The 23,109-nt window shown below is 39.4% G+C and overlaps 1 protein-coding gene across 9 annotated transcripts in view; it reads left to right on the forward strand.

Moving 5' to 3' along the window:
• The window catches only part of MCC (MCC regulator of WNT signaling pathway), a 238,735-nt gene that overhangs the window by 130,959 nt on the left and 84,667 nt on the right, over positions 1 to 23,109 (forward strand). The gene's annotated exons all lie outside the window — the stretch shown is intronic.

The following is a 23,109-nucleotide window of genomic DNA, read 5'->3' on the forward strand; positions in this document are numbered from 1 at the left end:
GGGTATAGGTATGGTGGGAGTAAGGAATGTGCCCTTGCTACATCCAGGATTGGTTCTGAACCTCAGTTTCAGAGGTCCAGGCTTTGAACTGGCTAGTGCTTCTGAAGAATGCTGCAAACACTTCCTCTGTTTTGTGAAATAGTTGTTACTTTCTTTGGGAGGTTGAGACAAAGCCAAAGAAGATTTACAGTATAGAATTCTCTTCTTCCTCTTCTTGTGGCTTCGTTACTTTCCTGTTGTTGAGGAAGCTGGGGGGAGTTTCCCCCCCAGCTGTGTTCTAAAACATACTCTTGGGAAATCAGAATAATCTTTTCTTTTTCAAAGATATCTCTAGTTAAAAAAAACGCAAACAAACACAACAAAAAAACCAAACCAAACTCTTTGGCCTTGCTCTTATGTTTGAAGGCTTTTTAGTAGTTACAATAAAAGAAAGATGTACTGCAGTCATTCCTTCATTGTGCATTTCCTTGGCATCTTGTAAGTAACATTACAAACACCCTTTGCTTTGTTTTATTTGTAGCTTGCTGTTTTATTAGTGCAGGCCTTTCAGAGTGTCTGAACTTCTTTGGGGTTTTCTTCATGCTTAATTTTGGAAGTGTGTGGGCTGGTTTACATTAGCACTGTGTCCATTGTGTATGAATCAGTATAAACTAAAAATTCACACCTAGAGGAGAAGCCACCACCTTTGTTTCCTTCTGTTAAAGGAGGGTCTTTACGAAGTCCGAATAAGTGTGGGAGGTGTGATGAGTGCCTTGCTCTTTGCCAGTCTGGACCTAGAGAAGTCACACTCACCATTTACCATTCAGAATGTTATTAAGTAAGTTCTCCACCTTACAGCAGCAGTAACAGAAGTTCAAAAGCATTATTACTTCCTTCATTGCTATCACAAAGGCAGCTGTTGCACAGATGGGACACAGGTGTTTTTATTTTTATCAGTACATTGTGTAATCCTGGTCAATACTAGATTATGTGGTACAGGTTGCCTCAGCTCAGTTACAGCAGGGACTAAGGAATAGTTTTAATCTTACATGCAGAGTATTTTATTGACCATATCATTTTTACTGTCTTTCTTTCCTCTCAAGGGCAGGGTTTTCATCAATACTAAATGCCTCAGATAGGTTGCTTTTCTTCTCCACTGTGGTAAATTCTCTATTTCCAGCCAAAATACACACATTCCTCTTAGAGATCTCCCTTTCTGTCCCTTTGTCATTATGTAATTCTACAGCAGAGTGAACAATGAGAGCTGCTATGTGCTGTATCCATGGGCCTTCTGCATTCTTCTGCTTTCTTGTGTGATTGCATGTTTTGTAGCTGTCACTGGGATACTGTGCCTGGAAAGGCTGTCATGCACATCTTGGCACTCTTGCTTGCTCTCATGCTCCCCTTGTCTTTTATTAACACCCCCAACCTGGTTATTTTTATTTGTGACTCAGGATAAATTTCACCTCCCTATGGACAGGATACTCTGGGAAGCATAAGCAATCACCTGGTGGCCAAGAGTGAGAGATCACAGCCTTAGTAGCAGACTTGCTCATTTCTCACTAGGATCCAGCTTCTGCTTTTCAGAATTTGGGTACACTGAGATTATTTTTATACTGTTAATTTTCATTAACAGAAAATATATTTTTTGTTAAATTTTGTTTAATTTTATAAATCAGATTGAATTTTTTGGCAAATCACAGTGTTACAGCCCTATCTATTTGATCATTTTTTTCCTTCCTCTAGGGGATGGCTTCAGTAGTTCAAAAAACAGGCAAAGCTGAATCCCACCCTGTGGAACTTTATACCTGAATAAAACATCTATGAAGACTATCAAAATATTCACCACAGAGGCAGTGGAGATGTCCTGAGAGGTGGTGCTGGCTAGGCTGTGAAGACAACAGCGTTTTTCGATGCTCTTTTAGGTATCCTGGGAGCGGGGGGAGTCATTGAACATCTAGATGATAAAAATACAAAGCAGGTCTTTAATACTAACAAAAGGTGCTGGAGAGAAATTACAGGAGGAATCTCACTGTGAAGCAAGCAGAGTGAGATCTTCTGTCTTGCTCACAAATGTTGCCAAAAGGGTGGTGCTCTCTTTCCCACTCCAGAGGAGACAGAGTTCAGACAGAGAAGATCATGAGTGCATTCCTGGTGAGTGACATTGACAGAAGGCACAAGTAGGCAGTTCTCTGTGTGACTTTGTCCAAACGCAATGCAGATGGAAGTGTGAGATTGGGTGGAGAAGATGGTGATAACAAGGAAGTCAGTTTAAACTGTTACCCTCTGAGTTTCCAGGGAACTCATGAACAACAGTTGAGAGGACTGACAAAATAGGTGTTTCCTTGAAGGTATCTCAGCTGAGGCAGTCCCATACTGGAGAAGCCTTTCAGAAGGACAGATGGTGTTCTGTGACAATGGTTACAGTGTTCCCCCCTTGATCCTTGCTCTGGGGATGTTTTTCACTGATTCAGGACAGTTTGGGCCTAATCAAGAACCAAGGTTTATACTCGTATAGTCTCCAGGGCTTGCATCCAAAGCATACTTTGCTTAGCTTCCTCTGTAGTTTGACAGTTAGTTTGCTTTTGGTTTTGCCCTTCATTAGTGTTTTTTTCTTCATTAGAACTCCCATAAAACCCAGAAATTTAGTTGTAAAGAATCTGGGAGAAATTTTTTTATTTTTCTCTGTGATACATAGAATGTTTGGGATGAGGTAAAACTGACTTCAGATGAGTTCTGAAAAGCTACAGTGTGACCCATGTGTGCTATACTCATAAGTTATTTTGTGTTCTGGCCATTATGGAATAAAGGAACAGGCTGGTATCTGATGCTTTTCCAATTTGCTGTTCTCTCCGAAATTAGTTGTGTGTTAGCCAGACCTGCAAAGACAAACCTTTTTTCTTGCTTAGCTGGATTACAGCCAGCACAAAAGCAACAAAGTCACAATCACTTATTTGGAAGTGAACTCCCTAATTTTTTAAAAACTATTTTTAGATGATTGTTGAAGTTTCCTCCTATGGCACAGAGTGTTTTTCTGTGTTTTGCTGAGTTATATAACATCTCAGATTTTGGAAAGTTCATTTTGACATGACTGATTATCACATACTTTCAGTTCCTAAATTTAGGTCTGTTTAAAGAAAAAAAACCAACTAGACTTCGTTGCTTCCTGCTTCTACTTTTTTGTCCCTTTTGTTATTGTTGCTGTAATCACATACTGACATGAAATTAGTCTTCTGAGTGTATTTGAAAGAAGAAAGAGGGTCAGAGTGCTCTAAGTCATGTGGATTCTTTCACCTGGGAATGTGCTGTGCTGCTCAGTGTTGTAGGGCACTGCTGTGGCTTTATCCCCTCTGGCAGCCACTCCCCAGCTGTTTGCTCAACTCCTTCCCCACAGTAGGGTGGGGACAGGATAGAAGGGCAGGCATTCAGAGTGTCTTCCATGGTGAGCCAAAATAATGCCAACCTAAAGCAAGATACCAGGAATACCAAACAAAACCATACTAGGCTGTCCAATTAATGGATTTATAGGCCTTCCTGTGGCTTTTCTCATTTATGACAAGTGTGTCTTCTAAAGAATTCAGTCACAATTCTTCTATCCTTTTCAGAGATATGTTTGAAGAGAAGCTCTTTATTTATAACAGGTAGTAATACAATAATGAAGATCTATCAGTATAAATCAAGTTGTGCTGAGAAGTTTTCTTTGTTCTAAATTTAAGTTGTATTTTTAAGGATTTTAGGGAAGGAATAATTCCATACTTTGTTTTGTGTTGGGCTTTTTTTCCCTTTTTCTGTTTTCAAATATACTTTTGTGTTCCAAAGACAAGAGGTGAAGAAGACTAACTGCAAGAACAGGTTTAAGGTTTTCATAGAACACTAGGGGTGCAGAGATTATTTGCTTGACTGTTGCTGTTAGAGCAGGATTTCTCTGTTTTGGTCCTAACACTAGTGGCTTGGTGTACCATATGTATATCTTTGTTTGCTACTCCTATGTAGTATTTCACAACCTTTTGCAGGTCTGCAACATGTCTTAGATTATGAAAACTCAAGAATTTCTCTTGGGAGATTGTTGAACAAAACACAATTATATACTCAGAAAAATTTTGTAATATACTTTCCTTTCTTGCTCTCCTGTATTAAAGTTCTAGTTACCCAAAATGCTTTTCCATACTGGGTCCATACCCTGGAATTAGTTGTTCATGCTCCTTGCCACTTACCCAGATTGTTCATCTCAATTTCACATGCCTCACAAGTGTACAACTCTGTAGTGATGAAAATAGCTACTCTCACTACTTGAGAGTAGGTAGACAGTCACACAAAGCAATCTGCTCAGTGGCTTTGTGCTGCTCATTGTACTTTTGTAAATTTCCCTCAGTATTTCATTCTCTGCTTGATAATTCCATTTCTCAGGACTGAGTGGATTATTCCAGATGTCTACTTACCTGAGTTTCAGACAAGACCTGTCATCTTACTGACTCCCAAGCATGACTTCTATGAATGTACAGTTCCTTCTCCTGCTGCTTCACTTTCCCTCTGTCCCTGTCTCAGGGCCGTGCTGCACCTAACTCACTTTTAGTGTAATATCATCATTTAGTGTAATACAATCATATTGTATTATATGGCCTTCTACCAAAATCACTTTAATTTCCAAATCATCTTTGTAAAACTTCTGTACTGTTTCTCATTCTTCACTGATCTTTCCAGTGCTAGCCTATTTGCTCTTACTTGCAGATGTCATTAGTCCAAGGTGGGCCTCACCAGTAAGTGTCTCTGCACAGCTTAATGGCATTTTTGCTTACTGTATTATGTCATGTATGTATGTCTGACTGTAACTTAGTTAAATTTGAAATTAAGTATTCCTGAGACACTTGGAACTTTTACTTAAATGGGATATATTCTGTATTTACCACGTCCAGTCTTTATGCATGGAGGTTTTCAAGACCCAGCTGTTTAAACAGTCTTAAGCAACACTGACTTTACTGTGAGCACAAGACTGGGCTAGAGATCAGCCATTCAGCCTGAGTCATTTCATGGTTCTGGAGCATTCATCAGCCTTATACCACTCCAGATCTTTTGGAATCACCACTCCTGATCCTTCATGTCTCAGGGTTTGCTTTCCTGTTTAAATAACATTAGATACATTGGATTAGCTCCAATTTTATAGTTTTTAAAAATATAGCTTGCATTTCCACACATATTTCTCATGTACACTGACAGATGTATTTTTATGAATTGATAGGTTCTTTGCAAAGAACTAATTTGGTCATCTAGAAAATGAGGGTAAGAATTCTGCTTGTCAGCTGGGCTGGTATTTCCATGATGTCTGACAGCAGCGCACATTACCATAATTAATTTATGAAAGAAAACAAGGTGTTCTGAAATGACTGCAGGACATGTCTTCCATAAAATGTGAACAAGTTGGAACTAAAATAAGCTATATCTAGTATTTCAATTTCCATCTGAGGTCCTGTTTCTCAACTATAAGTAATGTACAACTCCCTTTCATGTACACTTCTGGGCACTACTGCTCAGTGTAGCTTGTATATATCTCTATTCCTTTTTAGTTTACTTTCTCTTCTACTGCATTAAAATATTTTAAGGTGTGGCATGATGATCTATAAAGCCTTTTTATTGGTTTCATGTGCGAGGGGGTGCTGCATAAGCTCTTCTTGTTCCTCTGTTCAGTGAAGACAGATTGAAATATCTTGACTTTAGTACCTACTATATATTTTCCAAAACAGATGTTACTAAATTTAACATGTACAACAGGTAAAAAAAATAATTTCCATATTTGTTGCAGTACAACAATAAAAGCTTTCCTTTCATTTCCCCAGTGGTTTTGCTTCACAGAGATAAAATCACTAGTGCATTTGTGGTTTTATGTGAATGAAATATCTCTTCTCAATTACTATTTCAAAACAAGTTTTCTAATTCCTATTGTCCTAATCTAAAAAATGAACTATCTTCAGAAAACTGGCAACGTCACCTCACTTCTGATTAAAAAAAATATTTCAGAGTTTTATTAATTTCTGAAACTAGTATTTTTTTATATCACTACTGTGGTGTATAATTGTCTTGGTTTGAGGGAGAGGTGAATTTTTCAGGGAGTTGTGAGCAAACCAATCAGCGGTCAGGTTTTATGCTGGCACTTGGAGTAGCCACTGAGAGGTTAGACACGCCTCCGAGGACACAAGGGGTTAAAAGCGGAGACTGCCAGAGGGTCTGCTCTCTTAGATTCTGGCTTCAGCAGGGCAACACCTCCCCTGCCCAGCTATCAAGGCTGGGTGGGGGAGGGGAACCACGTGGCCCAGCTAGAGGAGAATCATGCAGCCGAGCTGAGGCCCCAGGGGGAAGAGAGTGAACAAGCTTTGAGCTGAGCTGGCCCCATCCAGGATGGAGGGGTGGAAAACTGTGGAGGTGCCTTCCTTCCTCCCCAGTCCTGTCCCCCCCCACCGAGAAGATACCCAGCTGCAAGTGGGAGCTGCGGAAGCAGGGAGTGCCTGAGCCTGCAGCCCCCTGTCGGGAGCCAAGAACTTTTAACCTTTTCTGAGGCAGAAAGAAACTTTTCCCAGACATTAACTCTCATGGCTAGTGGCTTCAGAAGAGAGAGAGAAACAGCTTGAGACTGAGATGATAAAAGAAAGATGAAAAGAATCCCAGATGGGCAGAGATGAAGAAGAGTGGCTTTTTAGGCTGGACTTTTCTTGCATAATGTTAGCCATAGACCGAACTTGAGACTCTTTTGAACATAAACTGCATTTTGGGGTAGATGTAGCCTAGCTCGACTTGCTGCAGTGAGGTGAACAGAGGGGAGAAGAGGAGGGTGTAGTGGTGCCCTCTGCCCTCAGAGAAGAAACCCTCAGCCCCAGGGGAAAAATGGGGAGAGCCCAGCATGCAAGCATCCTTAAAAAGAGCCCTATATGCAGCTTTGGCCCATGGACAGTGGTGAGAGCACTAGACATGGAGAAGAGAGTGTCACCACGGCAGCCAGGTGGTGCCACGGGTGACACAGAAACACATAAAAGGTAGACCTGTGTTTTCTGAAGAGCAGTCTGTGGTGTGAGAAAGACTCCTCTCTCCCTTGCTGAATTGAAGATTAGTTTTTTGAGTGGTGATTGTTTGATTTTAAACCCAAGGTTTTGGTCCATGGAGGGTAACGTGTAAGGGGTGAAAATTAGGGGGAGGAGAAGAAATGTTCTGGGAAGTTTTCATTTCTGTTTTTCTTTTGTGTGTGTGTTTAAGGTGTTGTTTGTTTCTTTCCTATTTCTGTTCTTATGTAATGTAATAAAGTTTTTGTCTTCTGTTTTCAAGTTTTGAGCCTGCTCTGCTCTGTTCCTGATCACATCCCACAGTAGTTACTAAGAAAGACATATACTCATGGGTACGTTAACATCTAGCCAGTGAAAACGCATGACATTCTTGGTTCCCTGACCGGGAAATCGAAATTTTAGGCGAGTAATAAGAATAGGATGGTAAGTACAATTACCCTTATGGTGTGCCAACCAAAATATGTTCATAAAATTCACTGGGGTCAGGATGGTTGGATGATAGGACCACTGGTCTGGGAAATGAAACACCTGGCTTATAGTGCCAGGCCTGTCATTTTCTGTCTGATGTTTGAGGAAAAAAAAATGCAATCTCATTTATTGTTTTTTATAGAAATAAACATTATTACTCACTTCTGTAAAGTGTTTATGTGGTACCTTACTTTTCACTCATAGTGAAAGTATTTTAAAATATTAGTAGTAGAAAATAGTAGTAGAAAATATTTTAAAGCATTAGTAGTTTTGTGTTCTCACTCTGCCTAGGAAAACCCAAGGATCCTTAACCAGTACCATGTGGATATTTTCAGGCTTTAATTCAGAAGAGTTGATAATAATGAGCGTCCCAAATCTTTCAGTGTGCTACAGGAGTTTCTCAATGTTTTGCTGTTGTTGGTGTTATTTGGATTCTAAGAGTGTAAAATAATTTGGAGTTTGTTATTGTTTTGGAGAGAGGAAGGGGATTCTTTGGTCTCTTTTAGCGTAATTCTGTAAGTAGCCTAATTCTGTTAAGCTGTGATGTTATTTTGTTTTAGCTGGGTGAGAAACTTCAGTAAAAGGTAATTGAGGACTTCTTTTTAAAATCTCTATCCATGTAATAGTTCTTTTAATTGTTTGAAATGGCATAGTATAATTCTGTTACACTAGGCATGGAAGAGTCTCATCTTCTGATTAACTGTGGGGATTGTAGAGAAGGAAGATGTAATTGTTTCAAAGTAGGATGATTCAGACTGGTGGGAGAAACAGCTCCATCCCATGTGTAAGGATTAGAAACTCAAAATCAGCTTGGATAAAATTGGCTTGTTGGGATTTTGAAGGGCTAGGATGTTCCCATTCTGCCCATGGCTGAGAAGTGGTTTGAGGCAGACAGCATGGTTGATTCTCACAGTTTCCATAATTTTTGTTGACAGTTCAAACTTGTCCATTGATAGTCACATAGCTGAGTATGTAAAACAAACCCTGATTTTCCCTTGGCTGATTGTGTTGCATTTGTACCTCATGCAGTGTGTAGTTCTGGGATATGAAATAGCTCTGAAACTGTTGAGTTGGTAATGCTGCAAAAATGTGCATGAGTTGTGCAGAGAGATGTTTATGTTAAGTGTAATGGACTTGCCTAGAGACATCTGGTTTATACTGTCCTTGACTCCTTTTCCAGATTTCTGTCTTGTTTTCTGATTTTGTAATGTAACTGAACATTTGCTATTAATTAGAAAAGCCCTTAATGTCCTTACTTAAGAAAAGCAGCCATCTCAGATCTCAGGAAACTCAAGTATATTAGTTCAAAGCAGGTTTTCGAATTCACAGCGCCATTTACTGACCAAGTCTATGCAGTCTGCAGTCACAACATTTGGGAAAAGTTGAGGGTGACTACAACAGAAGCATATGTAAGCCCTACAACTGCATGTTGTACCTACAACTCTAGATACACAAACTGGTATTGTATGAAAAGGAAGGGAAGGCAGAATTGATGATTCCAGAGTATGGCTGGTGTGTAGCACTGAGTTATACAAACAGCTCTGAACTTTAGATAGAAGTAGTTGCAAGGAAAAATTTGGTGATACAAACCTCTCACCAACAGAGACTTTGGACCACTGTGGCTAGAGCATCCCTGCTCTGTTTTCTAACAACAGCTCAAACTGGGATTTATTCTCATCTGAATATGGATCAGAGGAAAGATTAGAAAGGTAAGGGTGCCCTGTGGTATCTCTCATGTTGCTGTTTTGCAGACTTACTCTGAATCTCAAGCTTTTGCTGGGCAGTGGAACTGATCTCAGCAAAATATCTTAGCCAGATTAATACAAATCCAGTTTTGACCCACAGCATATGAGGAGGTTGTGTAATGTTCTGCTAGTGCAGTGGAGACTTTCAGTCTCAATGTATGTTTATAAATGGAACTTGAATGGAGGTTTTTAAGTGTGCATGAACTGTGCTTGATCAGAGCTCAGAGGAGCAGATTATAAATTTCTCTAGTTCTGTGCTGAGATTGGGCAAATGGGAAATTTGGTAACAGGATGAAAGAGCACTACAAATTACATTTACAGAAATACTCTACTGGAGTTTTTCGAGAAGATAAATGTGAGAATCTCATATAGCTGGTGCACAGAATCTCAGGAAGTATTTCTTCCCTTCCTACCTCTCACATCCTTTCCTTCAAGAAATACCTACACTTAAATTTGACTGGATGTGAATATATGGTATGTTAGGAACATTAAAAAAATACACTAAAATGTACATATCCTAGGCAGCTAAACCACAATATACATGCAATTATACATTTGCAATTACAATTTCATTGAAGTGGAAGCAAACAGTAGGACTGAGTCTTGTTTTGTCTCCACTGTAGTAATTTCATGGAATATGTTTTTTATAAACTTTCTGTCCTCAGACCAGACTTAGCTCTTTCAAAGCATGTCCTGGAAGAGGCTGACACCTTTTTACCCTAAAATATACAGTGTATATCAGTATGTTTTTATTTAGATTGGCACAGGCTTTCAGATACAGTGTCTGCTTCTGGAATCTTAGAACAAGACAAGAAAACAAATTACTTTCCCTCATTTTCTGGGTCAGGTCCAATTTTATTTTTTCCTCTTTGTTTTAGTGGACATTTGGATTCTTGCTGATTAGATTGCTTTACAGTGATATTAACACAGTCAAATTGGCAGGAAGATATCCCATTGTCTGCCTCAAAAAAGAGCAAATTCATGGTGGTGTCTGTAGTTATTTTACCCTTCCAGTTGTTGAGACTGCAAAGAGTATTTTACAGAGTGCTTTGAGATATACTGGGTGGGTGACACTGAACTGTATCAATACCTTCTGGTCACGAGGTAGGGAGGGATTCTTCCTTCAGAAGAAAACTGCTTGCTTGCATTTAGTTTGTTCCCCTGCCCTAACCCTTTTGGAAATTTCAGCATCTGTGTGGCTAAAAGAGCCCCAAACTCAGTCCTAGGTTCACTTAAGGAGTAAACATTTGAATAAACAATTAAGCATATGTTACAGAATCAGCCATGCGGTGCCAAGGGTTTGTTCTCTGAGTCCCAGGTTCTACAGTCAGATCTCCTCCAGCATGGAAGTAGTAGGGCCTCTGGTGAGGTTAGAGGAAGAGTAAACAAAATAGTGATGGAGAAGGTCTGTTGCTAGGACAACAAGCTTGTACCAAGCACAGAACACGTTTCTGTGGCTGTTCCTAGAAGTTTGGGGACAGCAGGAAGATGAATGTGTTTGGCTGACCAGGATCAGGTTTGCAGGCACTGAGGCATTGCTGCTTTTGCCCAACTAGCCACTTCCAGCTTTGCTGCCTGTACTTCACTGAGCTTTGTGCAACTTGTTTCAAGCTTGGCTATTTTGTAATAATAGTTTTGTGTAAATTGCCGTCTGGATTCATCTAATGACAATTTGAACTTCTGAGACTTGGATGAGATGCCTGAGGCAAGTAGCTGTCTGTGAAAGGAAATCATGTGTAGGTTCATGTGTAGGTTCAAAATAGTAGGACAAAATCCTTGAAAATGGACTGAGACAGCTGGGGAGTATGGTTGGGAGGAGGAGGAACACTCACTGCATTTCTTACTGCAATGTAAAAATAAAAGCAACCAGTGTTAATTTTCTACAACATTTGCTTCTTTTAATGGAGCAGTTAGGTGCACTTCAGCAAAGAAATATCATAAAGAGTTGCACTATTTTAAGCAGGTTAAAAAACCCACCACAAATCAAACACAAAGCCATAAAGAAATAACTGGTTACTTTGTAAAGTGGCTGGTTTTTTCCAGCAATAACAGGTATTAAAACTTGACACTTGCTATTGTAAATCTGATCCCTATCACACAGTCTCTTTTAAAATATCTGTTTATTGATCTTAATTTCTAGGAAGAGTCTTTGAGCTGTTATGTTCTGGGGCTTAGGTACCTCTGGCAGCTAAATATGCTGCTGGATACTCAGCATTGCAGCTGGAAAAGGCAGAAATGGTGACTACAGAGACTGTACTAATTGCTCCCTGCACTTAGTTAAATAGCTGCATCGATGCCTAACAGCAGGAGGGAGAGGGTTAATGAGGGGCTAATTCCATCCTCAAAGGGACACAGGGCTGAATGGAAACAGCTGCTGCACTGCAGGCTCTCTGCTGCACAGGGAGTTGCTGGCAGCTTCGGTGAAGTGAGGGAGCAGGAGAAGAATGGTATGTGGGGAAGGCAATAAACAATCCAGAAAAAAAGGAACATGTAAAAGTATCTTATGTCAGGACCCCGGAGAGAGGAGAAATCACAACAGGCAGGAGTGGAGGAAGGGAGAGTTCAGGCTGGAATTGCAGACTGAAGGAGCGGTGCAGCCACCTGCGAGCCCTTGACCTCCCTCTGTGAACGTCAAGGCTTACAACTAAGTCGGCATGGCATAATATGGATGTAGCTTGGATATTGAAACAGCATAGTTGTGTAAATGCAAGCTTAGTTGAGCTAGTGGGCTCTGTTGGAAGGTGTGGGGATGTTGCTCAGGATGGATACTGGATGTATGTGGCAGTGCTTCACCAGAAGTGTGTGCTTCCAATGGTATTTGTCAAAATATGAACATGAAAATAGAAGTTTGGTTCACTGAAGTCAGCCGCTCAAGAGACAAGTTATCCACAGCTCTGCAGAATATGAAAAAATTGGGTAATTGCCATCTCTGCGACATGCCATGATGTCGTCACTTGAAAGGTGCCTTCTTTCATATACCCCTGTCATGTGCAGAGACATGTCTTGTGTTCCTGCTTGCATACCAGAAGTTGCATTACCAATATTCATACACAATAAATCTCCAGAAACGCTTTAGCTGAAGACACAGCCTACCCACTTCATAGAAGGGGAACTGCTAATACCCTTCCTGCTGCTTTTTCCTAAAGATCTTCATTTTTCCCTGCAATTGATAACAGTTATTTCAGGTGGGGGTGGCAGGGAGGACAGCCAGCTTTGAAATTCACAGCACAGAGAACCATGGAATATACCCACAAGAAATACTTGAGAACACAAAGATTGTTTATGTGCAGGCTAGATTGTTAATGTAGTGAAATCAGTGATGTAATATATGCATAGATAAAGGTTGCTGACAGCAAAAAATCAGCGTGGCCAGCTATCAGGCAGGCACTGGTCCATAGGGCTGTGATTTGTCAAACACCACAACTGTAAAACCAAAGCAGTCCCAAGAAAGGTACTAGGGAGGATCAAAAGTGGAAGAGCTTGTCCTGTTAAATAGATTACGGCCTGTTAGCCTCAGATGATAAGAAAGGAAAAGAGATATATGTCTTGAGAAAGCATTATAAGTTCACAAGTGATACAAAGAAGACTGAAAGGGACAAAAAATATCCTTGAGGTACAGAATGAGCAAAGAAGTACCAGAGAAGCTTTACAAATGCTTACCTAGTTCTTCTGTGTTTTTCCAACTTCTCTCTGATTAGCCACTCTCCGAGGCAGGATGCTGAACTGTCAGCCTGTGGTCTGATCTGATACAGTACTTTTTTGGTATGCTTTTTGACACCGGAATCTGCTTTAAGATGGGAAAAGGGATTTTTTTTTTTCTGATGTTTCCTCTGTTATATTAGATTGATTACTTTTTCATTCCTAAAATTATATTAATGACAATATTTATTAATATGTCAAGATTTTAGAACCCATGGAAACAATTGTTGAGAATGTAAATGAAATGGAATGAATAAAAAAAGTACCAATGTGACTCTTTACCTGAACTGTGAAGAGTTCTGTTACACAGATGAAGCCATGAAAAATGAAAAAAGTAACTTCCACTTTTGTGCTACCAGATTATGTGAGTAATATGCCACATGTTGTATAAAGATTCAAACAAGAATGCTGTATGAATGAGGTACAATTTTTATGAAGAATTAATACGGAATAGCTTTACAGCTTTGGAATCAGCAAATTTTTTTGCCTATGTTCTGTTCAGGGGTGAAAAATAAGCCATGTGTTAAATGGAATAATGCAGTGTTGATCCTTTTCTGTCAGGACAATTAACATGAGTAAAATTTTTGCTCTACTTTAAACAGATAAGGAAGTACTGCATTGTGTTCCTCTTCAGATTAATGTTTCTATACTGGCAGCAGAGAGCACAAGATTTGTGGAGCCTTATGTAGATTTACAGCTGGTTACTGCTTGAAAGCTCTTTATATGTCATCTCACAGTGAGTGTTTTTGTGTGGGTGAATGTTAGTGAAAGTGGTCATAAGAAGGATTTTTAAGCAGACATTTTAAAGTGTTAAGTGGAATGTGTGACACATACAACGCCTTTAAATTATAAATTTAGTGTTGTCATGACCTTTGACTTCCTTTTTTCCTATGTGCATATGTGCGCATACATTTGTGTGATATAAACATTAAAAAAGTGTTTTATCAAAATGCTGTAGAAGCAACTTTGTGTTGTCCTGACTTCCTTAGAGAATTAGTAGTGTGTTTTTCTGTTATTATTTGATGATTTAAAGCAAAAAAAATTACACTCAAGGTGAGAACAACAGTCTCAGGGGATGTGCACTTCCTGTGGAACCATTCTCTGGGCTCATAAACATCTGTGTAACTCCTGTTTATTTAATAGATTGTATGGGTGAAATACTGGGTTGAATTTGGCATTCAGAGTCCAGGATAACGAGTAAATCTCTCTCGGGCTTGGTAGAGACAGACACATAATATTGGAAATGCTATGTAAACTAATCTCGAAATGTTAGAGCAATTGCTGGTCTTCTGTGTGACTTTCAAGTTCGATAATTACAAACATCTGTGATTTCAGTCACTGCAATTAAATTTTGAGTGTGTGTATATACAAGTGAAGATTAATTGTCTGGTACACACATCTGAATCTTCACTTTTATTCTTTTACAGAAAAGTTGCTGGGAAAATCATATAAAATGAGTAATCTTAATTCAATTAAGAATTAGTGTGGTTAGAAAATGGCTTTTCATTTGCAGAAGTTTTTGACATTTAAAAAAATCGTACACTTCTTGATGAACAAGAGAATATTTTTTGTATTCTGTTGAAGAAGAAAATAGAGACATCATCACTTGAAGAAAAACTGAAGTTCATCTGTCAAGCCTCTGTATCTGAACCTATAGTAAATAAAGAAAGAAAATGAAGTCATGGTGGGAAGAGAGGTTAAGAGAAAAACATTTAATCTTTCATCAGGATTTCCAGACACCTTTTTTTTCTATGAGTTTTGCAGACAGTTTGAACTGGGCTGAAATTCTAATCATTCATGAACACTTAGAGTAGCTTCAGGTTCATAATTATTGTCTGTGTGTCTGAATTCCTTTTGATCCCAACTTAACAAATTCCTGTCATCAGTTGACTCAAATGCTCTAGTTTGGTGTTGTCATGCTACAGACACTTGATGATTCTCTGCAAATTTTCCAGCTACTTGCTTTTATATTGGGAGAAACCTGCTAAATAAATTGCTGAAAAAGTATGAATCCACTTGAACAAGATGCTGTACCTGATATAACAGACAGATATACCATATTGGGTTATTAGTCCAGTGCATGACAAAAAAAATATTTCTCCTAAATGGAGTAATAAATCCAGGTGTTACTGAAATACTAAAAAACTTATCTATACATGCTTATTCAGTAAGCATGTTGCGGTCTGCCAGCTGTGCAGATTCATCTGTGTTAGTGCAATAGATAATAAACATTTATCAATGTTTATTTTCACCTTCTTAGTTTGTGCACTGGAATGCAATAGAAGCACTTCTATTGCTTTCCCATATGACTGGAAAAAACCAATATATTCATGAAATTGAGTTTTTTCACCTCTGGTTCATGAATGGCACATCTTTGTGCTGTTTGCTTCATTCCAAAGATAGTTGCTCTTAGAGAGGAGTTTAAGGCAGGATGCAGAAATCTTGCATAAGGTTTTCTGGTGGCTAGCACTAGATATGAACATTCAAATAACTGCTGTCAGTGGCAGAATGAAAGGTGGTGGAAGGAATTTTCAGTTTCTTGGTTCTGTGACACAGCTTTTATGTTGCAGGGGGAAAAAACATCCCTCTACTGATCTAGTAACGCAAATTGTTTTCATGTTTTTCTGGATAGAAGAAGAGGTTTTAAGTGGAATTTATTAGTAAGATATTTACATCAAAAGAGCTATGCCATAGAGAGCAAGAACTTACTTGAATAGGGCTATGGACTTTTAAAAAGGGGCAGCAGTTTGTTAGGATAGAGTGCAGAAACAGTGCTTGAGACTTTTTTTTTATTCCACATATGTTCATTAAGACTCTTTATATAAATATAAAAAAATTTACTGATGTACTGACATCCAGAAAAGCAGATGACCTTTTTTTTTTTTTTTTTTAGCTTTTTCTGTTGTAAACAAAATCCTCTAACAGTGTTGTAGTAACTGTTGACGTACTCACTTCTTTGTGACATACTGACTCTTAGAGATGATTCATCACAGAGCCTTATGGGGCTGCAACAGTAATTGTTTTGTATCCAATTTGTTAAAATTATAATTCGATTAATAACATCCAGTGCAGTGGAAAACCTCAGCAGGAAATAATGCGAACTGCTCCTGCAGTGTGCCATCCATTTGCAAAGCTTTCAGTAAAAGTAGTCAGCTTTTCCCTGATGTATTGACCAGGTAATAAGAAAGAGGAGGCAGTGAAAAATGCAGGACTTATGATTGAAAATGCCAGAATATACTGGGTGTTTCTTATGAGAGAAATACCCAAAGATAACTCACACAAAGATTTATGGCATGGAGAGCTTGAGGGAAATTTTGGAAACTTCCTGCAGCGACTGAAATTGTAGTAGCGTAAATAATTTTCCTGCCTAGGATTTGTATGAAGTCTTAACTTTCCTTGGAGAAGTTGTGCATCCAGTTTTGGTTGGCTTGTGAAGATTACTGGGCAAAAGAACTGACTTCTGCCTAAAATGGCAAGTTCTGGTGTAGGAGACAGTTGCTTGTGCTAAGAATTAACATGCATTAGTAAGACACTGACCTGGGAATAAAGCATGGACTAGTCGGAGATTTATAGCCAGAAGTGCAAAGGTCGTTGATACTTAAAATCCTGTAACCCTTACGTTTTCTTTTGAAAAGCATTTTAAAAACCACTGCTTCACTGTAAGCTGAGAGGTCACTGGAGACCTCAACAACTTTTCTACTTTCTCACCCTGGAGAAGCTTTGACTAGTGGGTGCCCTTAGGCATGCTGGGCCTCCTGGAAGGAGTAGCCATCAGAAGAGGGAAGAGAGAGTGGGTGCTGGCTGGAGTTTAAAGGACCATGGAAGGGAATATGAAGGTTTCAGAGGTGCAGCTAATCTTGGGAAGGTGAAACAATTAAGGACTGTACTGAATGGGTTTTGTTAAGCAAGTGCATGTGCATCCAGGGAATTTTGCTGTCACATCTGCGAGCTCCAAAATTGATTAGGGGCTTCTAAAATCATTATAGAGCTATACTTTTCAAAGTTACATAATGGACATTCTAATGTAAAGTTCTTTAGGGCATAGGCTGACTAAGGAAAGCTGGAGAAATGTTTTCCTTCTGTGAGCTTCGAACAATTGGACAAGTAATTCCTAGAGGATTTGTTGGGGTTTTTTGTTTGTTTTCTAGGTTGAGTTTTTGGTGTGGGTTTTTTTTTGTTTGTTTGTTGGGGTTTTTTTTTTGTGTGTGGTTTTTTGGTTTTGGTTTTTTTTGGGTTTGTTTGTTTGTTTGTTTTTTGGGGGTTTTTTTGGGTTTTGTTTGTTTGTTTGTTTGTTTGTTGTTTTTTTAATGGCTTATGGTAGAAACAAAGTGCTGGTTGGACCTGGCAATACAGATCTTATTTCTCTAAATTTATGGTGAGAGTGAAGTGAACAGGACTAATGCCTTTATTAATATTCAGCTCTTTATTAAAGTGATCAGCTGGGTGGTAGAACCCTACAGTTTTTCCACGCTTCTGTAGCAATCCGGAGGAGCAGGAAAAGTCCCAGTTCACCACTTCAGCTGCAAACAGCAAGTGCTGAGTCTTTGTTCCCATGGGAACACCTAGACGCTCTCTCTGGTCAACCCTCAGAAGGCAGAGTGCTGCAGGTCCGTTGCTGAAGTGCAAAGCAGTAGACGTCAGCTCTTTACCCTCGGGGAAAAACCTCGAGAGTTTCTCTCTCTTTTGTCACTCGAGCTGGCCCAGCCCCATGTCAGTCCAGCTCTTTACAGACCACGGTGAGTTCTCAAACCAGGTCAGGGGGTGCATCCACTTCCTCCTCGGCGAGAGCTCTTTCACCGTGGCTCTTTCATCTTGGGGGCCCTTCACCTCCAAAGAACTCTCCCAGCGTGCTGTATGTTCATCTTATTTGCCTAGGCCTTCCTCGAGTAGGCAGCGTGGCGGGGGGGCGGCTGGGTGAGGTCCAATTACAGTAGATACAATCAGGACAATCAATTGTTTTTAACATGCTAATTCAGAAACGCAGGACCGGCAAGACAGCTGCTCAGCAGGGCACTACAACCTCCGTGAGGATGGCGGCTGTCTTAGTCCCGCCATGGACGGGGGTCACCAGTCTCTGAGGCGCCGGGGTACCGGCGCCTCCTATTGCCCCCTCCAGAGCCCCGCGGAACCACGCTTGGCACTCCCCCCTGCCCAGCCACGGCTCCCGCCATCAGTGACAAGGCCGGGCGGCAGGGCCGCCACTGCCTGGAGGCGGGGGCCGCCACAACAGCTCCGGTGGCTGCCAAGGCATCCCCCCCAGGGCAGGGCCCCGCCTATGGCAGCAAGGGTCCGGCAGCTGATCCGTCAGGGTTGGGGCGGCAGTCCCAGGAGTTCTGGAGACATAACCCCGCCACATCTCGGGCCATGGCAGCCACACAGGGGCAGCCTTTTGAGCACTCACACTCACTGAGAATTCGTTCATAACAGCAGCAGATCAGGAGTCATTCAGGAGACAGAGATCCTTTGTATCATTTTAAGTACAGCTTTATTGCTCTTCCACAGGCCTATCTTTGAAAATCACAAGTTATTTTGAGATAGTTTTTGGAAAGAACTCAAGAACCATGGGGTGATTTAGTAAACTATGATTAAATTAGCATAACAAGTAGTGTCTAATGTTTGAGTGGTTCTTGAATGGCGATCTCTTTTTTGAGAGATCTGGAATATTGTCAGTCAGGAAAAACTGAGGCTGAAGGAGCAAGTTGTTACAAAAAATGGCAGAGCTCTTGGTAAACAGTCCAATGTGGATAAGCTTACACCCTGTCTGGAATGTTGCAGCTAGCATCGGACTGTGGGTCACCATAATGCTAAAGGCAAAGGATTGAGGTGCATTCTTGGGATTACTTTTGCGCTCCTTTCGTTCCTGAGGGGAAAATAATGTGCTCATCACCTCAAGAATCTGGAAAGGAACAGAGAAAAGGAGTTTGGCATCCTGAGATTTCAAGGGAAAAAGACATGCACTGAACTTTGCTGTTTGTCTCCTCGGTTAATTTTCTCTGGGGATGTTGGGCAGAAGAAGAGATAGAAGAAGTCTGTTCCTTTTCCCATTGGTGCAGTGATAAAGAGATAATTTGCCTCACTTAAATTATGTTGAGAGTAAGTGTAAGGTGAGTAAGAATGCTAAATGAGTTCATTGAAGGGGGATAAAATCCTTCTCATACTGGACCTAGGACCTAGCTAGGACCCTTCCTAACTCATAATTTTGTAGTAATTTATTAATATTATTATTTTTAGTTAAAGGCTGCAATTGCAGACAGTATGTTGAGAAATTAAGACAGTATTTTGTTCTAAGCTTAGTCTCCCCACAATTCTATTTTCATACCCTGTATTACTGTTGCTTTGCTCCCTCACTGGGAGTGAAAATAGCCACAGGTTCCTCCTTTGGATAGTAAAAGCAAGGCTGACCATTCCTGCACAGTACAAATGCGAGTTCTGAGGCCATCAGTGTGAACATGTGGGCTGCAGTGAAGATATACTGGGCAAGTTCTTAAGAATCCCAAACAAGTGAACTTTCCAACGTGTAGTTGTTTTCTGCAGTCCCAAGATTCAGGTGTTTGTCTCCTTTTGTTATTTTTGGGTCTCAGTATCTGACTTTAGTTCTCATGTCACCTAAAATTTTCTTTTCAAAGATATTGTAAACATCTGTTTTAATAGAAGGAGAGCCATTAGTCTAGGCCTCAGTCATACTCAGAAGTGTAATTAGCATCATGGTCCATTCATCAAGTGTGAATTATCAGATCAGTTTTTCAAGGGAAAATCTTCCATGATTGTGTTATTTATTTCCTTTAATATGTTTTAAAAATAATCCTGCTCACTAGAATAGCATTAGTTTACCTCTTCGTTGTATTTTTTAAACAATCTTTAGTGTATTTTCTTAATGGAACACTTTTTTGATTTAGTTGGAATAGATTTTTGGTTTGTTTTAAGAAATAGTTTGAAATATTCACAAGTGTTTGTGTTAATTTTCAGTTTTTTAAAAAAACCAAACAACTTCGGTTGAAATTGTTTATAAATAATACAAACTGATTGAAAACATCTTCTGCAGTTTTTTCAAATTAAAATTGTGTCTTACAAAAATTTGGTCTTTATTTTTCTAAAATTTGAATGGCTCCATCCTGGCTTGTGTGGGCACATTATTTGTTTAGTATTGCACAAGCATATGAAGTAACTATCTAATGTTTAATAGGACAATAATGGTCTCAGAAGCACAGTGACAAAATGTCTGTTTTGTATGTCACTTCGAAAATGTGTAGGCTTTTTATAAGCACATAATCATTTCAGGCATAAAGTTTTAGGACGTTTTTAAAGGCATCTCCAGCAATTCAGTGGCACCACTTTTTAGTAATTTTGACTTTGCCTTGGGTAGTTGCTTACAGGGCTGTTGACTGTGGTATTTCAGGGCTGTTCTCTAGAGATCATACGGCTGTAAATATCTGAGGAATATTGATGTGTCATGTCACTGCTTCTGGGATATGATTATTCTTTTATATTTTTCCCTTCCATTTTGTCAGTAAATTCACAGAAACTGAATTTGATTACATTTATTTCATCACTTGGACTGTAAAAATGCACCTTTTATGGGCCATAGCTAGGAGAAGGTGGCATGAAAATTCTTTAGAAGAGAGAAGAAAAATGGTTGAGAATAGCTACACATTTATATAGAAATCACTTAAAATAAGTATTGTTTGCAGGTAGTGCTGATCTGTGCTCCTGATTGAATGTAAACTTGATTGGAGTTTTATCTACAACAAATGTCTGTAACATGAGTTTCAGATCTTTTAACTTCTCTTAGATTTTTAAGCTTTGCCTTAACTTTTCTTTCATTTTGTTGGGATTTTTTTCCTGGTTGTGTGAAGCAGTACTGTAATTTCTTTCACACTTACTGTTCCATGTAATTTTTTTCCTCTGTACCTTGTTTACATGTCTTCAGTATATCTACCATGCCTTAGCATGAAAGGTTCTCATTCACCTCAGCAGATAAGTGCCAGCTTTGTCTGTGCTTTCCCTGGACAACCCTGATACTGTTCTGTACTGCCATTTATAAAAGTTAGCAATCCACAGCACAACCACAGCCCTGAGATTGCTGAAGGTTTTATTGTTCTGTCTTCAAATGTGTTTTTCACTACGAACTTACATTATCAACCTTTTAATTCCTTAACTGCAATCCCTCTTTCCCTTGAAGAAGAAAGGTATCAGAAAATACAATGGATAGACATCTGCTGTTTTGCTCTTCCTGCAATGTTAGCTGGAGTTCTAACTTGTATTTTCCATGTTGTCCTCTACACCTACCATCTCTCATGTTACAAAACAGCTTGGGTTTTCAAAGCCAGCATAGTGTCCATTGTAATTTGATAACAAAAAAATTGGAAAATTTTCAGAGAAGAGGCAACATTCTTAAGATTTAATCGGATGTTTTCATGTATACTGCCTGCCATTAAACTAAGTAGTTGCAATACACAGAAAATACCCATGTTGTGGATTATTTGCACTAAACTATGCAAAATCCCAGTGGGAAATAAAAAAGAGTAAAGAATGTCAGAGCCTGGTACTCTCTGACTATGTTCTTTTAGGCAGTGTACATGTGGAAGGTGTGATGTTTAACATTGGATTTATTTATTTGAAGATACTTGCTGGTACACGGGATTTCTGTTTTAGCATCATGACACAAAACACAATGAGAACACAATACAGATACAAGTCAAACACAGCAAAGAAGAGCAACTGCAGTGCACAGCTCAATCACAGCAACAGTATGGTTCCCAGCCTCTCTCTGATGTAGTAACCATCCCCCCACCATGGGCATCGCCTTGCCAGGAGTAAGTGTGTGAATTGAAACTGGCTCGAGTTCATTGCTCACTTTGAAATTCTGTAATTTGATTATCTTTTTTTGTTTTTATTTTGGGCTGAGCTGTGTATACACCCCACACTGGCCTGGCTAACTCAGGGAGACATTCACACTCTTAATGAGCTTGGGGAGAAATACATACCAGCTTATGTTTTCAACTCTTGATAGTTGTGTATCTAAATCAAAACTGACCCTCAGGTCCTCTTTGTGTTGAGATCAAGTCGACTTTTTTTGCAACAGCTGTGCTTAGTCCCGCCCAGCCACATCCTTCTTGAGCTTCATGGACACATGATCCTGGCCCATCTCTGATTCTTCTTCTATAGTAGGGCTTTACTGATCAGCCACAGAGAACACACACAAAACAAATAAACTGGTCTTTTGGTGTTTGGCTGCTTTGTATTGGTATGGTATGATTGGTTTGGTATGATTTTATGACTCCCTGGTTATGTCTTAGGTTACTTTTCTGAACATCATTTCCCAATGATGTGCCCAGTACTGCTGGTGTGCAGCAGTACTGTAGCTGAGGAATACAAGAAACAAGAGGAAAACCATATGATTAGTACTTTAATTTCACAGAGAATTATGTTCTTAGGTCCTTTTTGTAATCTCTCTGTTGAAAATAGCAAACAAATGCAGTGACTACAACTTGTTGTAGCAATATGGTTTAATTAGTCTGGTTCCAGGCTGAGGGAATGAAAAATGTGGATCAGATTTAGTGGTGAGGATCACATTTCACAACGGCTGGGAAAAATGCCAAATGTAATAGTAATTTTAGAGCTTTTCAGGGCTTTACCCTTACCATTTTTCAGCATCCTTCTTCATTGCCCTTTGAGTCTTTCTCTTGGTTTGTTCTTGGCCTCAGAACACTTCTAGCAGTGTGTACAACAGTACAGTAGTCACCTGCTTCCTTGGCATCCAGTCCATCTTATTATCCCATCATCTTCTGTATTTGTTTCCCTCAAAATTCTTCAGAAACCCTACTGCCCACAAATGTTGTTCCTAATTCCATAAAATATTTCTCAGCACCAAAAGCAATCTTCAAAGCACGGTGCAAAATAAGCATCACATATCATGTCTACGGTACTGTATGAAATGCTTGCAGAAGCAGGTGGATAATGAGGAAGAAACTGCATTCATTAAGGACCCTTGATCAGAGATCAGGAAGTTGCTTTTCCTAAACTTATTCTTACATTTTTATAATTACAGTATTTATCAAAATTTAACTGTAGATTGGTTTATATTTTAACAAAAGCATACTATGCAGTTATTATTTTAGATTAATATCTTAATAATAATAATAACTAATTGTTATTGTATACTTAATATATTA

Source organism: Prinia subflava, chromosome Z (genome assembly GCF_021018805.1).
Source record: "Prinia subflava isolate CZ2003 ecotype Zambia chromosome Z, Cam_Psub_1.2, whole genome shotgun sequence".
Taxonomy (NCBI): domain Eukaryota; kingdom Metazoa; phylum Chordata; class Aves; order Passeriformes; family Cisticolidae; genus Prinia; species Prinia subflava.